This window comes from Lactuca virosa, chromosome 3, assembly GCF_052849685.1.
Source record: "Lactuca virosa cultivar CGN04683 chromosome 3, Lactuca_virosa_CGN04683_v6, whole genome shotgun sequence".
Taxonomy (NCBI): domain Eukaryota; kingdom Viridiplantae; phylum Streptophyta; class Magnoliopsida; order Asterales; family Asteraceae; genus Lactuca; species Lactuca virosa.
The window spans coordinates 347,302,108-347,315,768 of NC_136428.1; the positions used below are offsets into that span (position 1 = coordinate 347,302,108).

A 13,661-nucleotide genomic window follows, 5' to 3' on the forward strand; every position below is an offset into this window, starting at 1 on the left:
CGACCCTACCTAGACAAGTTTGTAATCGTATTCATCGACGATATCTTGATCTACTCGCGAAGCGAAGAAGAGCATCGCCTACATCTACGCCAAGTGCTAGAGACACTAAGAGCGGAGAAGCTTTATGCTAAGTTCTCTAAGTGTGAATTCTGGATTAGAGAAGTGGATTTCCTTGGACATGTGGTAAGTGAGAAAGGCATACATGTGGATCCCTCCAAGATCAAGGCAATCGAGAATTGGTCAGCACCCAAGACGCCAACCGAAATTCGACAATTCCTTGGGCTTGCTGGCTACTACCGAAGATTTATACAAAACTTCTCCAAGATTGCGAAACCACTCACCACCTTGACGCAGAAAGGTGTGATATTCAAGTGGGAAACTAAACAAGAAACTGCTTTCCAAACGTTAAAACAAGCCCTATGCAGCGCACCGATCTTGTCTCTCCCAGAGGGAACCGAGGACTTCGTAGTGTACTGTGATGCTTCGAATCAAGGCCTCGGATGTGTGCTCATGCAGAGAGGGAAGGTTATCGCGTATGCATCAAGACAACTTAAGACGCACGAGGTTAACTATACTACGCACGACCTGGAATTAGGAGCAGTGGTATTCGATTTGAAGATCTGGAGACACTACCTCTACGGCACGATAATGCACTATCTTCACTGATCACAAAAGTCTTCAGCATATCCTCAATCAGAAAGAGCTCAACATGCGACACAGGAGATGGGTAGAGTTGTTGAATGACTACGAGTGCGAAATTCGTTATCATCCAGGTAAGGCCAATGTAGTGGCCGATGCTCTAAGCAGGAAGGAGTACTCGGGCCGCCGAGTAAAATCCTTAACAATGACAATCCATTCCCACCTGACCATACAAATCAAGGAAGCTCAACTGGAAGCTTTGAAACCAGAAAAGGTGGCAGGAGAGACATTAAGGGGAATGGATAAAAACTTAGAAGTCAAGGATGATGGAGCACGTTATATCATGAACCAGATTTGGACACCGAAGTTCGGTGGACTCCGAGATGTCGTCATGAATGAAGCACACAAGACTCGATACTCCATCCATCCCGGGTCGGATAAGATGTATCTGGACCTCAAGAAATTATACTGGTGGCCGAACATGAAAGCTGAGATTGCTACCTATGTGAGCAAGTGCCTGACTTGCGCTAAGGTCAAAATCGAATACCAGAAACCATCCGGGCTATTACAACAGCCGGATATACCTGAGTGGAAGTGGGAACGAATAACCATGGACTTCATAACCAAGCTGCCTAAGACATCGGGCGGGCTTGACACCATATGGGTAATCGTAGACAGATTGACCAAATCAGCACACTTCCTACCAATAAAAGAAACCGATAAGATGGAGAAGCTGACTAGAACGTACATCAGAGAGATTGTACGACTCCATGGTGTGCCGATATCCATTATCTCCGATAGAGATAGTAGATTTACCTCACGGTTTTGGCAGTCTCTACAAAAATCATTGGGAACTAGGCTTGACATGAGTACGGCCTACCACCCACAAACCGACGGACAGAGCGAACGAACCATTCAAACGTTGGAAGACATGTTAAGAGCTTGTGTGATAGACTTCGGTAAAGCATGGGATACCCATCTACCGCTTATCGAATTCTCCTACAATAACAGCTATCATACTAGCATCAAAGTCGCTCCATTCGAAGCTCTTTACGGTCGCAAATGCAGATCACCCCTGTGTTGGGCTGAGGTGGGGGATGAACAGCTAGCTAGAGGGCAAGTCTCTAATAGCACCCTCACTGGCCCTGAAATCATAAGGGAAACCACATAAAAGATCGTTCAAATTCGAGAAAGACTGAAAGCGTCTCGCGATCGGCAAAAGAGTTACGCAGACAAACGACGCAAACCCTTGGAATTCCAGGTGGGTGATAGAGTACTACTAAAAGTTTCCCCTTGGAAAGGAATGATACGATTCGGCAAACGCGGGAAACTAAATCCAAGGTACATCGGGCCATTCGAAATCCTTGCTAGGATTGGGCCAGTAGCATACAAACTTCGATTACCTCAGGAACTCGACAAAGTACATCCCACATTTCACGTGTCGAACCTAAAGAAGTGTTTGTCTGATGAGACACTCGTAATACCACTCGACGAAATCGAAGTTAACGAAAATCTCCACTTCATGGAGGAACCAGTCGAAATCATGGATCGGGAAATCAAACGAACGAAACAAAGTCGTATTCCCATCGTGAAGGTCCGTTGGAATGCTAAACGAGGACCCGAATTCACCTGGGAACGCGAGGATCAGATGAAACAAAAGTATCCACATCTCTTCCCAAACTCTTGAAATCCCAGTCAAAATGAAAATTTCGGGACGAAATTCCTTCTAACGGGGGGATGAGGTGACAACCGTCAAATTTCGGTCAATTCAAAGTCAAACAAAGTCAACATGTCAAACCGGTCAACTCCAATAACCCTTGTATGTTAGGTTTTACGTTATGTAATCACTATACAATTCGCTATTTTAATGAGAAATCATCATTTGGAAAGTTCATGTGTTTGATTTTCCTTAGCCTTAACAGTGCTAAACAACGAACCAAAGCGATAAAACACTATTGCACAATCATCGGGATTGTGTACGACACTAAAATACGGTTTAACGGGGTTTACGAACCTTGCGTTGTGAAGCCGGACACTCAAATTAATCACAAACGAAACCTCTCTAAATCGTTTTCACTCTATCTCTTTCTATTTGAAATCTCTCCCAAATCTCTCCCAAATGTCTCTCAAAAGTTACTTTAACTTTTTGTAATCATTTGGGTCATCTCGACCCTTAACCGGGTCAAAAACCGCTTGAAACGGGGTAAAAACGAGTAAAATAGCTTTAAGGACCCGAAACCGAAGCTTTAGGACCGAAGCCTCCCATCCGAGGCCTCTGATCCGAAGCCGAGGCTTCTCACGAGACTAGGACCGAAGCCAGCAGACCGAAGCCAGCAGACCGAAGCCTCGCATGCAAGGGTCCGAAGCCTCGCATCTTCGGCCCCCATGCGAGAGGTCTCGCAGACGGCCCCTTTTTACCGGTTTTTCGACTACGACTTCGTTTTAACTCCGTTTTTCATTATTTTAACGTGGGATTTTCACCCAAAACTTTATTTTATAAACTAAGGCCCCAAAATATATAAATCTCCAGGGTTTTTATAAAATATATTAAAAGAATTAGTGGTTGAACTAATTATTGAGGGAATATTTGCTTTTCCTTAATTTATGGCAAAAGCAAACCACCACCACCTCACTCTATGATTAGCCACTCTTTCCCACTACCCCTTGTCTCCTTAATGGACCTTTACACCCAATCTCCAGCTCTTCCCACTTTCTAAGAGCTGGAGGATTGATCCTCTCTCCTCATTCTCCATAAAATTCTTTCATTCTACACTTAGCAACCAAGAACACTCTCCAAAATTCTCTCATCTTTTCTCTCAACTTCAAGAACTTCAAGGCTTTCTCCAGGGATTTCTTTCTTCAATTAGTAAGTATCTTCATCATTCACATAATTATTAAACTCCATTCTACTCAAATCATTGATATTTTACACAAGTTCCATCTTATTCGGTGTTAGATTCTCGAATCATCAAGACATCTTCTTAGTGTTCTTGGGTTGAACACTTCCTCTCTCTCACTTTCATCTACTGAAACCACATAAGGTGAGTTCATACCCCTACATTTACATGTTTTTCTTAAGTTTTAAGGGGGGAATACAAGTAAAATCATCAAGAACACAATTAAACTTTTTCTAACAGATTACATCAGAAAAGATGGACGTTAATCACGGACTGTTTTGGTCAACTTAAATATTTTAGTTTTCAAAACTGTTCCAGGTGCAAGTAGTTCAAACTCTTATCTTTAAAATGGCTACTTTCACATCTCCATATGATTTTTCTACAATTTATGGTGATTTTTACAAAACTGCCTGTCATTTCAGAGGCAAACCCGGACCAGTCTGTGATTATGAACATTTTCACCTATGTTAGAGATCACTAAAAATCATGATAAAATTTACGAACAAACTAGACTCATATTCCAAACTCTCAAAATTTGCGGATTTGGATTTAGAGCTTTGATGATTTTTCTATAAATTTTCTAAGAACAGTAACAGAAACTGTTTTCAACGAAAAGTTGCTGTTAATTTCATTTCACCTTGTAACATGTTGAGCAAGGTGTATATCTTTATGTGATTATATGTTATTGCAATATATGACATTTTATCTTAATATTTAGACACACATCAGTTTACAAATGGATTTGGTCATATAAAATATAAAGAATAAAAAGTGATTATAATCAAAGTACAATCGATACATTCAAACATTTAATAAACTATTTTGAATATAGTTTGCATACATTACCACGTACTACCCTTGGTTGATAAACTATAATAGGTATAGTTTATGATACATTACATAACACATACATTTAAAAAGGGTACATTTATACAAAGGATATTTTCATTAAGCAAGGTACGGCCATACGGTACCAAGTTTTCATAACACGTAATTCCGTTAATGACTTTGTGAGACATTTACTTCAAATTACCATTAAGTCCTGTATTGTAACCAGAGTCTCCTTGAGGGAGAGCGTGATACGTGTGTATAGATCTATATTGGGTTTGACAAACCCACACCTAAACTGCATGCAACAGTTAGACCGATAGGTCTGGGGTGACAAATGTCATAACATTTCCGACGCCTGAAGAACGTCGTTTTAGGCAACCTTGGTCATAGTATGGTTATAATAAACTCACATAAAGTATTAATAAACATTGGAATTTACGGGAACTTCATTAAAATTTAACGAGTTTATGTCGATTTAAACTTGCATTGTTTTACTATAAATATGACAAATTACTTGTACATTTCGGTCTTTGGGTTTTAAGACTACATTTACACATTAAGGAAAATATTGGATTTTCTAACACAAATACTACTTTTACAAACGAAAGGCTTTTAATAATACCAAACAAAAGCTTATGAACTCACCAACCTTTGTGTTGACACTTTTTCAAACAACTTGTATTCTCAGGAAATCATTAAACAGGTAATCAAGTGCTTTTGAGGATGGGACGCTAAGGTGTCTACTATTTCATATTTTGTCAACATATTGTAATTGATTCGTAAACATGTAATTCATACAATGATGTAACTTTTTCAATTATATATATGTTGGTTGGGTTTGCTTGAATTACTATTACAATTGTTGTTATGATACTATACATGAAGTCCTCCACCCCCGGACGTTTCCGCCATCCTTGGTTTGGGGGTGTGACAGGTTGTGTCGGCTAAAAATTGCTCGATCTAATATTCGAACTTCGGGCTGTACACTGCTAAGCCGAAACTTCGAAAAATCATAACTTCCTCATACGAAGTCAGATTTGGGCGTTCTTTTTATGGACGCTCTCGGTTTAGCATTTTCTACGACTTTCGTTTATATCGCTAAGGCTAAAAGTCGCTCTATCGTAAATTCACTATTTACGCTTCCCGGTGCCGTGCCGGTTTTGCCGTAAAACTTCGACGGACCATCACTTCTTCGTTATAACTCGGATTTCGGTGTTCTTTATATGCACGAAACCCTTGTAACATATACTACTACTTGGTTAAGATTATTCCTTCTAAATAATCTTCTATCGAAAACTCATTTTTGATGTTCATTGTCTCTAAATTGACTAGCCCGGATATACGAGCGTTACACATTTGAACTCCAAGAATTTTGCAACAACATGCTTCTTGGTTCTAGCATCTCCAGTCTTATACTTTATGAGACATCCCCTAAGCACTTAGGATAAACGCCAGCAATCACATTAAGTGATATTTCTCTTTTTGCTGACAAAATCTTGTGATATTCAAAAATATTTTCAAGCACTGGTTTTATTGAATGAAGAGTTTCTTATTTAATTTCACTATCTTTCTCAAAATCAAACTAGTTATTTGTGATATCTTTTATTTTGATTGTTTCATGAAAAATATTGGATGAAAAACTTTCAAAAACAGATTTTAAAGAATTAGAAATTTCTAAAATTTTGTCAAAAGATCATTTAGATCCGAATTTATTCCTTATGTATTATCACATAACAAATGAATCTCATATGAAGATGAATCATTCGAACGGTCACCCTTTTTTGACTCTGTGAAACTTTTTAAAATTTAAATTTAACTTCTTGTAAAAATTCTTTGCTTCATTGGAATATGGAGCAACTTCTTAATCCGATTCATTTTCTTCTTCATCGTCTTCTTCCTTATAATTTTTTTCTTCATCATGAACATTTGATGCTTTCGACTTCCCCTGACTTGTAACATCTGAGTTCCGATTATATATTTCCATTTCTTAATTGGGGGTTTTATAGTCAATAACAAAGTAGAAGGATGGGGCAAAGCAGGAAGCCATTTATCGTAATTGTTGAAAATTTTGAGAAATCTGGATTTAGTCGTGAAAGGCGTGGGGTGCCTTTTAGAGGTCGTGACGCGCCTCCGACCTAGTGAGTTGGTAATTTTAATTAGGTTTTGGGGGTATTTATAGGTCATTAACCCGTAGGTTGGATCATTCTCAGCCTCCAACACCCTTAGATCGTTCCTTGAGAAAACTTAGCCTCCTTTTGCCTATTTTGAGCCTTAGAATAATTTTTGGAGCTTAATTTCTTCATTTGGTGGTTGAATCTTGAAGATCAAGGTTTCTTTTGGTGCATCAAGTGTATATCCAACAAGGTTGCATATTTTATGGACCTTTGTGAGTATAAAGCTTCAAACTTTCTCCTTCATTCATTGGATTTTGTTTCATGTCATTTTATGCACTTTTGGTCCCTTTTTTGTTGGCGATCTTGGAGTTTAGATGACTACAACACCTTTAGAGCACCTGGAAATGTTTTTATGGAACTTTTGGACTTGGGAAGTTGGTACTTTGTGCTTGTCCTCTAAGCCATGCAAGTTATGTTGGTCTTTTAGGTCATTTTGTTGTATAAATTTAGATCTTGCTTGATTGGAGTGTCTTAATGGGTAAAATTGGAAACGTTATCAATTAATACATTTTTAAGCACTGGATCTGGAATTTTAGGCACTGGAATTATTGGATTAAATCATTTTACCTTATGAAGAAGGTCTGGAAACAAGGCATCCTTCCCAGGCGCGACGTGCTTTTTAGGGTTTTCTAATGCACGTATGTTTTAGCCTGAGATCTCGACTATTTTGTCTTTAGTGGGCGTGGGGCGCCTGTTTCACTAGATATTGACTTTTTGACAAAGTTGACTTTGGATCAAACTTTAAGGTTTTAGGTCATAAACTAGGTTTGACCTTTTATTTAATGTTTAGGTGGTTTGTAGTACCAGCCTTCACATTTCCTACGAGCTGTAGCGTTTATCTAACTATCTGAAAGGTGAGTCTTCTCACTACACTATTTAGGAAATTGGGTATCATGGTATGCAAGATTGTCTTTGTGATTTTTTCATTAAATTTTGTGGGGGACCATAGCAAATGTATGAAATAAATGGCGGGACCATATCAGGAAAGAGTGTAGCGGGGCTGTAGCAACGTAAGTGATTGTAAGACTATGGGGGGACCATAATATTCACATGGGTTGAAATATACCCCTAGGGCAGGGACCATTTTTATGTGATGTATGAGGTATCTTGGGGAACTCAATAAATTTTATGCGTACAATTTTAAGTTTAAATTGTTTCAGGTTGTTCTGGTAGTAAAGGGAAGGGTGCGACTCGATTGACACACATCCATTGGAGATTTCCGCATTTCATAACTTTTATGTTTATACTTTGTTTAATGTTTTGAAACAAATGTTTTTATTTGGATATTTGAAGCTACTATTGGAACAACTACTTTTAATAATAAAATGAAAATATTAATATGAAATGTGGGACGTTACAAGTTGGTATCAGAGCCTTGGTTTGAGGGATTTTTGCTAGCATTGGGTGTGTTCGAACTCAAACTAAGGACTGAGAAAATCATTTTACAAAGTGTTTTTCTAAAAGAAAAAAATGTGATGTGTGCAATCCATCGGAGCTCGAGTAAGTGGTTCCAAAATATCTATACATTTTTGATATGTTATTGATGCTATAGTATGAATTACATACTAGAAGTTAGGATAAGGATTTAATTGGGGTTGCATTCTAGAATTCCCGCTGAGGAGATATGCCTTATTGTGCTTGTTATGTGTGAATTGTTGGAAATATATTATAGTATGTTGGCTAAGGATCTTTCATAAATTACCTGGTAGAATTACCTGATCGTTAGGATGCATTATTTCCTGATGGACTTGCTGCTTGAAATCCTTGAGACAATTCTTGGGACGAGTACGGATAAGTGTAGAAGGTAGTATGTGCACATACTACCAAAAGTACAAGATCTATTCGGGGACCAGAAAGAGTAAAAGGGTTTCTAAGGGACTGGTGGTAGGTAGATAGTACAGTTTGGCACCATATTTTGTTGTAGTATTTTCCTATCTCTATCGGTTATTTGGTTAAGTAGGATGAGGATGATCTTGGGTACGGTTTGGACCTACCGACTATGATGGTTTGGGTCTGTGTGTGCATGCTTGCACGAGTTGGTTGATTCTAAAGTCTCGAGGAATTTATTCGATATGTTATCATTTTGGGCTGCACGACTCAAGGAATGAGAAATGGTGATGATTGAAACGGGCATTATAGCATCTGTCAGTGTTGATCATCGAATGACATGGGCTATCTTTTTTTGTGACATGTTTATATTTCAGTCTTCTGTGTTAGGGGGGAAGAAATATCAGATATTGATAAGTCAATAGATAGGTTAAAGAAATGTGTTTTCCGCACCATATTCTTCCCCAATATGATGAGTTCAGTTGTTGTGAATGGTTTATTTCACAATAAGGGAAGATTGGAAGAGACGATTGTTTTGTTAGTTTAAGGGATGGAAAACTTAAGAGGTTATTTGTAGTACGGTTGCATCGAGATGTTTTCTCATGAATAAAAAATAGTATATTTTTAGTTGTGTTTTGATGTTCTATAGGTTCTTTTGACGCTTTTACCAAGTAGGTTGGTTGGACTCGCAGACAAGTTGTGCGATTAGATCGGTGGTTGTCGGTAAGGGTAATGATATTATGTTGGGTAGTTAGAGTTGTTTCTAGAGCGTCAGTAGGATATTCTTGAAGCTTTGAGAAGGGAGAGACAGTATGCCAACTCTCTAGATGAGAGTTTTATTTGTGCGAAGTCTGGTTCTTAGGATACCGGTGCGTTGGTCAGACCAAAGGGCATTACTACAAACTCGTAGTGTCCGTAGCAAGTTCGGAATGCTGTCTTGGGCACATCATTCTCGTGAACTCGCAACTGATGGTACCGTGATCTTAGATCTATCTTTGAAAAATAACTGGCTCCCTGAAGTTGGTCGAAGAGGTCGTCAATTCTGGGTAAGGGATATCGGTTCTTGATGGTTAGCTTGTTCAGTTCTCGGTAGTCAATGCACATCTGAAAGGATCCATCTTTCTTTTTCACGAATAAGATCGGAGCTCCCCAGGGTGAGGAAATCGGCCTTATGAATCCTTTTGATGATCAGCTCATTGAGTTGGCTGGATAATTCTTTCATTTCTGCTGGCGCCAAACGATAAGGAGAGACTTACCTACAGGAGTAACTCCAGGGATTAAGTCGATACGGAACTCGACTTGACGCTCTGGAGGAATTCCTGGGAGATCTTCGGGGAAGACGTCAGGAAAGTTGCAGATTTCAGGGATGCTCTCAAGGTCTTTAACCTTTTGCATCTCATCAACGACATGAGCTAGAAATGCATGGCATTCCTTCCGCAGATATTTCTGGGCTTTGATGCATGAAGCGATACGAAGGGTCGAATTGGGCTTATCACCATAAACCATGAGGGCTTCACCAGAGGGAAGATTGAGATGGACGGCTTTCTCGAAGGAAAGGATATCATCACGATTGGGGCTCAACCAATCCATACCGATAATGACATCGAAACTCTTAATAGATACATGCATAAGATCGATGGGAAAGGAATGATTACCTAGGGTAAGAGTATAGTCTATGAATATGTCGTTCATGCTCTCTTTCTTTCCGTTAGCCATCTCGACAGTGAATGTTTTGGTTAAATGTTGATATTTACATTTGATTAGGTGTTTGAATGCATGACTAAAAAAACTCCTCTCCGCACCAGAATCGAAAAGAATGCATGCGTAAGAGTCTTCAAGGAGGAACGTACCCGTAACCACGGTAGGATCAGCGACCGCTTCCTCCTGGCCCATCACCAGCACCCTTCCTGCATTGCCACCTGTTGTTGCCTTGGGACAATCTCTCTTGAAGTGTCCAACCTCTCCACAGCCATAACAAGCTTGACCGGCGCCAGCTCCATGAGCTTGATTGGTTGGTTGGACTGGTCCCTTGCAGAAACGAGCTGTGTGTCCCTTTTTGCCACAGCTGATGCACAACATCTCCCGACACTGCCCCTGATGATGGTAGTTGCACTTGTTGCACAGAGGTAGTTTTCCAGCATAGTGGCTAGGGGTTGTTGAAGTAACGGGGACTGCGGCAGGAGTAGTAGCAGCGTGGACTGCCACCGTTTGTTGTTTCTTGGAGGGTTCCTGCGAAGACTGACCCTTCCGTTTGTTACCGAACTTCTTCTTCTTCCCACCACTCTCCTTTTGTGGCTCGGGGATGGCTGCCACCTCATCAATATCGAATCCATGATCGATCAGAGTCTGCGCCAGATCCTTGGTGCTTTCAAATGTAGTCGGCCTAGCAGCCAAGACATTTCCTTTGGTTGGTTGCGTCGGTCCCCAGATGTACCTTTCAATTTTCTTGCTTTCCGGGGTGACCATTCCCGGACAGAGGAGAGCCAGATCACAAAATCTAGCAGTGTAGGCAGCAATGTCGAAACCCTTCATCTTTAGGTTCCAAAGTTCGTGCTCCAAATTTTGCACTTCGCCCCTCGGGAATATTCCGCAAGCATGAGTTCCTTTAGTTTTTCCCAACCCATCGAGTCAGGGCGCAGATTTCGAAGATGGATTCAATCTTCTCGAACCATCGAGTCAGGGCGATGACGCCTCCATACCTGTCGAAGGACTTGGGTTTTGCGGTCATGAAGTCCTTGTAGGAACACTCCTTTTGTTGTCCCTGACTTCCGTCTTGTCTTTGAGGGTCGGTTCCACCTCCCGCCCCCACCAGAGTTCACTTGTGCCATTGCTACAGTCATGGCGGCTGTAACTGCTGCCTGGAACATGACGGGGTCGAACTGAGGAGGTGGTGGTGGTGGTGGGGTGTCGTCGTTTCTTCTGATGGGTCTTCTTCGGGGAGGCATCTTGCTCTAGAAACAACCAATAAGAAGAGGATGGTAAGTCCTCAAGATATATGAAACAAGATATATCTCATCCTGATAATAAAAGTTTTCTACCAAGCCATAAACAAAGAAAAGATTACTAACGCAAGTAAATTACTGCTCAGGAAAGAAAAGGTAGCAACACTTGGAATGAATCTATATACGGAATTTGGCTCTAACTAAAATACTCCTATAGTATTTTATGTTGAATGTTTTTGTTATTGGTAATTTTTAGGCTTGTTGTAACACCACAATCACTCCCAAGCACATGTTGGTCATGTCTCGACTGAATATAGTTGATCAGGCTATATTCACCCTAGACATGATTACGTAACTGCCCAGGCTTAACCGCAGCGTCCCAATATCCAAATACTTTTGTTTTGTTCTACATATGACACAGATTTAGGTACCTAGGTATACTTGTATACTTTTATAAAAATACTTATATTTTTGAAAGTATAGTTTAGAGCACTTAGGCCCCTTAGTATTTATAGTTGTATACCATGAAAGGTTCGGTATACTTAGTTCGCTATAAACAAGGGTTCTGATACCAATCTGTCACACCCCAAAACCGAAACGGCGGAAACGTTATGGGGCGGAGGACGTCATGCGTAGTATCACAACAATTGTATCATAGCAAGCATAGTAAACACAACCAGACATTTAATACATATGTGAAATAGAAAGACGCGACTCTAACGCTTCGACTTCTCCGAACTCCTGGAAGTACCTGTCTACTAATTCCCTGAGAATACAAGCAGTTTGAAAGAATATCAGCATAAAGCTGGTGAGTTCATAAGCGTTTAGTTATAGTGGAAAAAAATGTTCTTTGATTCTTCTGAAAAGTGTTCCTTAAGAAAATCCTATATTTTCTTATGAAAAGCGTGTTTGAAAACCCATTCCTTCCATGACTTCCAGATTCATACAAGATATGTACAATCCCAGGTGTCGTGGAATGAATATGAATATCCGTTGGTTACTTGTTACACAATCTGTTTATGAAAAGCCGAGTTATCCCGGGAAAATCCTATATTTTCCCCAAAAGTTGATGGTTGGTTATCCGTTCTAAACTGAGGTGTACAAGTATCTACCATACTTATTTCGATAAAAAGCAGTTTTCTTTTAAAAACCATGGTTACACCCAGAGAGGTATATTAGCCTTATTACATAAATAAAACTAAATAAAAGAAAACCGTGATGAACTAAGTCTTGAAGGTATTATTAATACCCTCTAGTAATCTATCGGTTATTACTTTGAGGTTAGTTCACTTGATTCATTATTACAAAAGTAAATTCCTGTTATCTAGGTTTTGAGTTTCATGACCATAACTGACTGGATAAGGCAAGTAACGGGGCCGGTATCCTCAATGACTTTGTCACCCGTAGACCTGCCGGTCCAACTGTAGCTAGCAGCGGGGTGCGGGATTGTCAGTCCCGTATAGATCTATACACAACAGTCACGCTCTCCCTACAAGAGATTCTGGTCACAAGTGCTAGTCATACACTCTGATTCTGTGGGAGTGTTACCAAGGACGTGTCTCCAACTTAGACTAACAAATTTACAAGTAATAATACTGAAATTTTTTTTTATGATTTGCATGAATCCTTTATAAAATAATACATTTTACTACATGATTCACGCTCTCCCTACAAAAGATTCTAGTCACAAGTGCATGAATCCCTTATATAGGGGTGAGTTTTCGGCCAAGGGGGTGTGTGGGGGTGTACGGCCGTAAACTCGGGTTTGCGGCCGTACACTCCTCTCGAATGCTATCCTTTGGCTTAGAAAAACTCGTTCTTGGACCCAAACCTTTTTGGCACTGAGCTTAGAATAATTAGTTGGACCCAAAAATAAGGCTAACAAGGGCAAAAATAAATTTCGGATTGATTTATTTTTAACGGTTTGAACGGAAGAAATTTCGGGTTATCTCATCATCCCCCCGTTAGAGGGAATTTCGAGTTGTCACATTAGTCAAAGCAGAGAAGGCATATATATCAATCAAGAGAAATATACTCGCAATCTACTAGAAAATTTTGGTATGACGAATAGTTCAAAGTTGTGTGTGCCGATGGAAGTTGGAACAAGACTTGGTCCTTCGTTGGATAAGCCGACTATTGATCTCACATTATACCGAAGCATGATTGGCTCATTATTATATCTAACAACTAGTCGACCTAATATAATGTTTGCTGTTTGTAATTGTGCTAGGTACCAATCGAATCGCAGGGAACCCCATCTTACAGTAGTTAAGAACATTTTTCTCTTTCTTAAAGGATCAATTTCGTTAGGGTTATGGTATCCTTTGAAAACAGGATTTTTCATTCAATCA

The 13,661-nt window shown here is 39.9% G+C and overlaps 1 long non-coding RNA gene across 1 annotated transcript; it reads left to right on the forward strand.

Annotated features, from left to right (window-relative positions):
• The first annotated feature begins 3,399 nt into the window (after positions 1-3,399).
• Positions 3,400-5,131, forward strand: LOC145163119 (uncharacterized). The gene is made up of 3 exons (XR_013739572.1): positions 3,400-3,505; positions 3,596-3,680; positions 5,056-5,131. It is a non-coding gene; the product is annotated as an uncharacterized LOC145163119 (long non-coding RNA).
• The last annotated feature ends 8,530 nt before the right edge of the window (positions 5,132-13,661 follow it).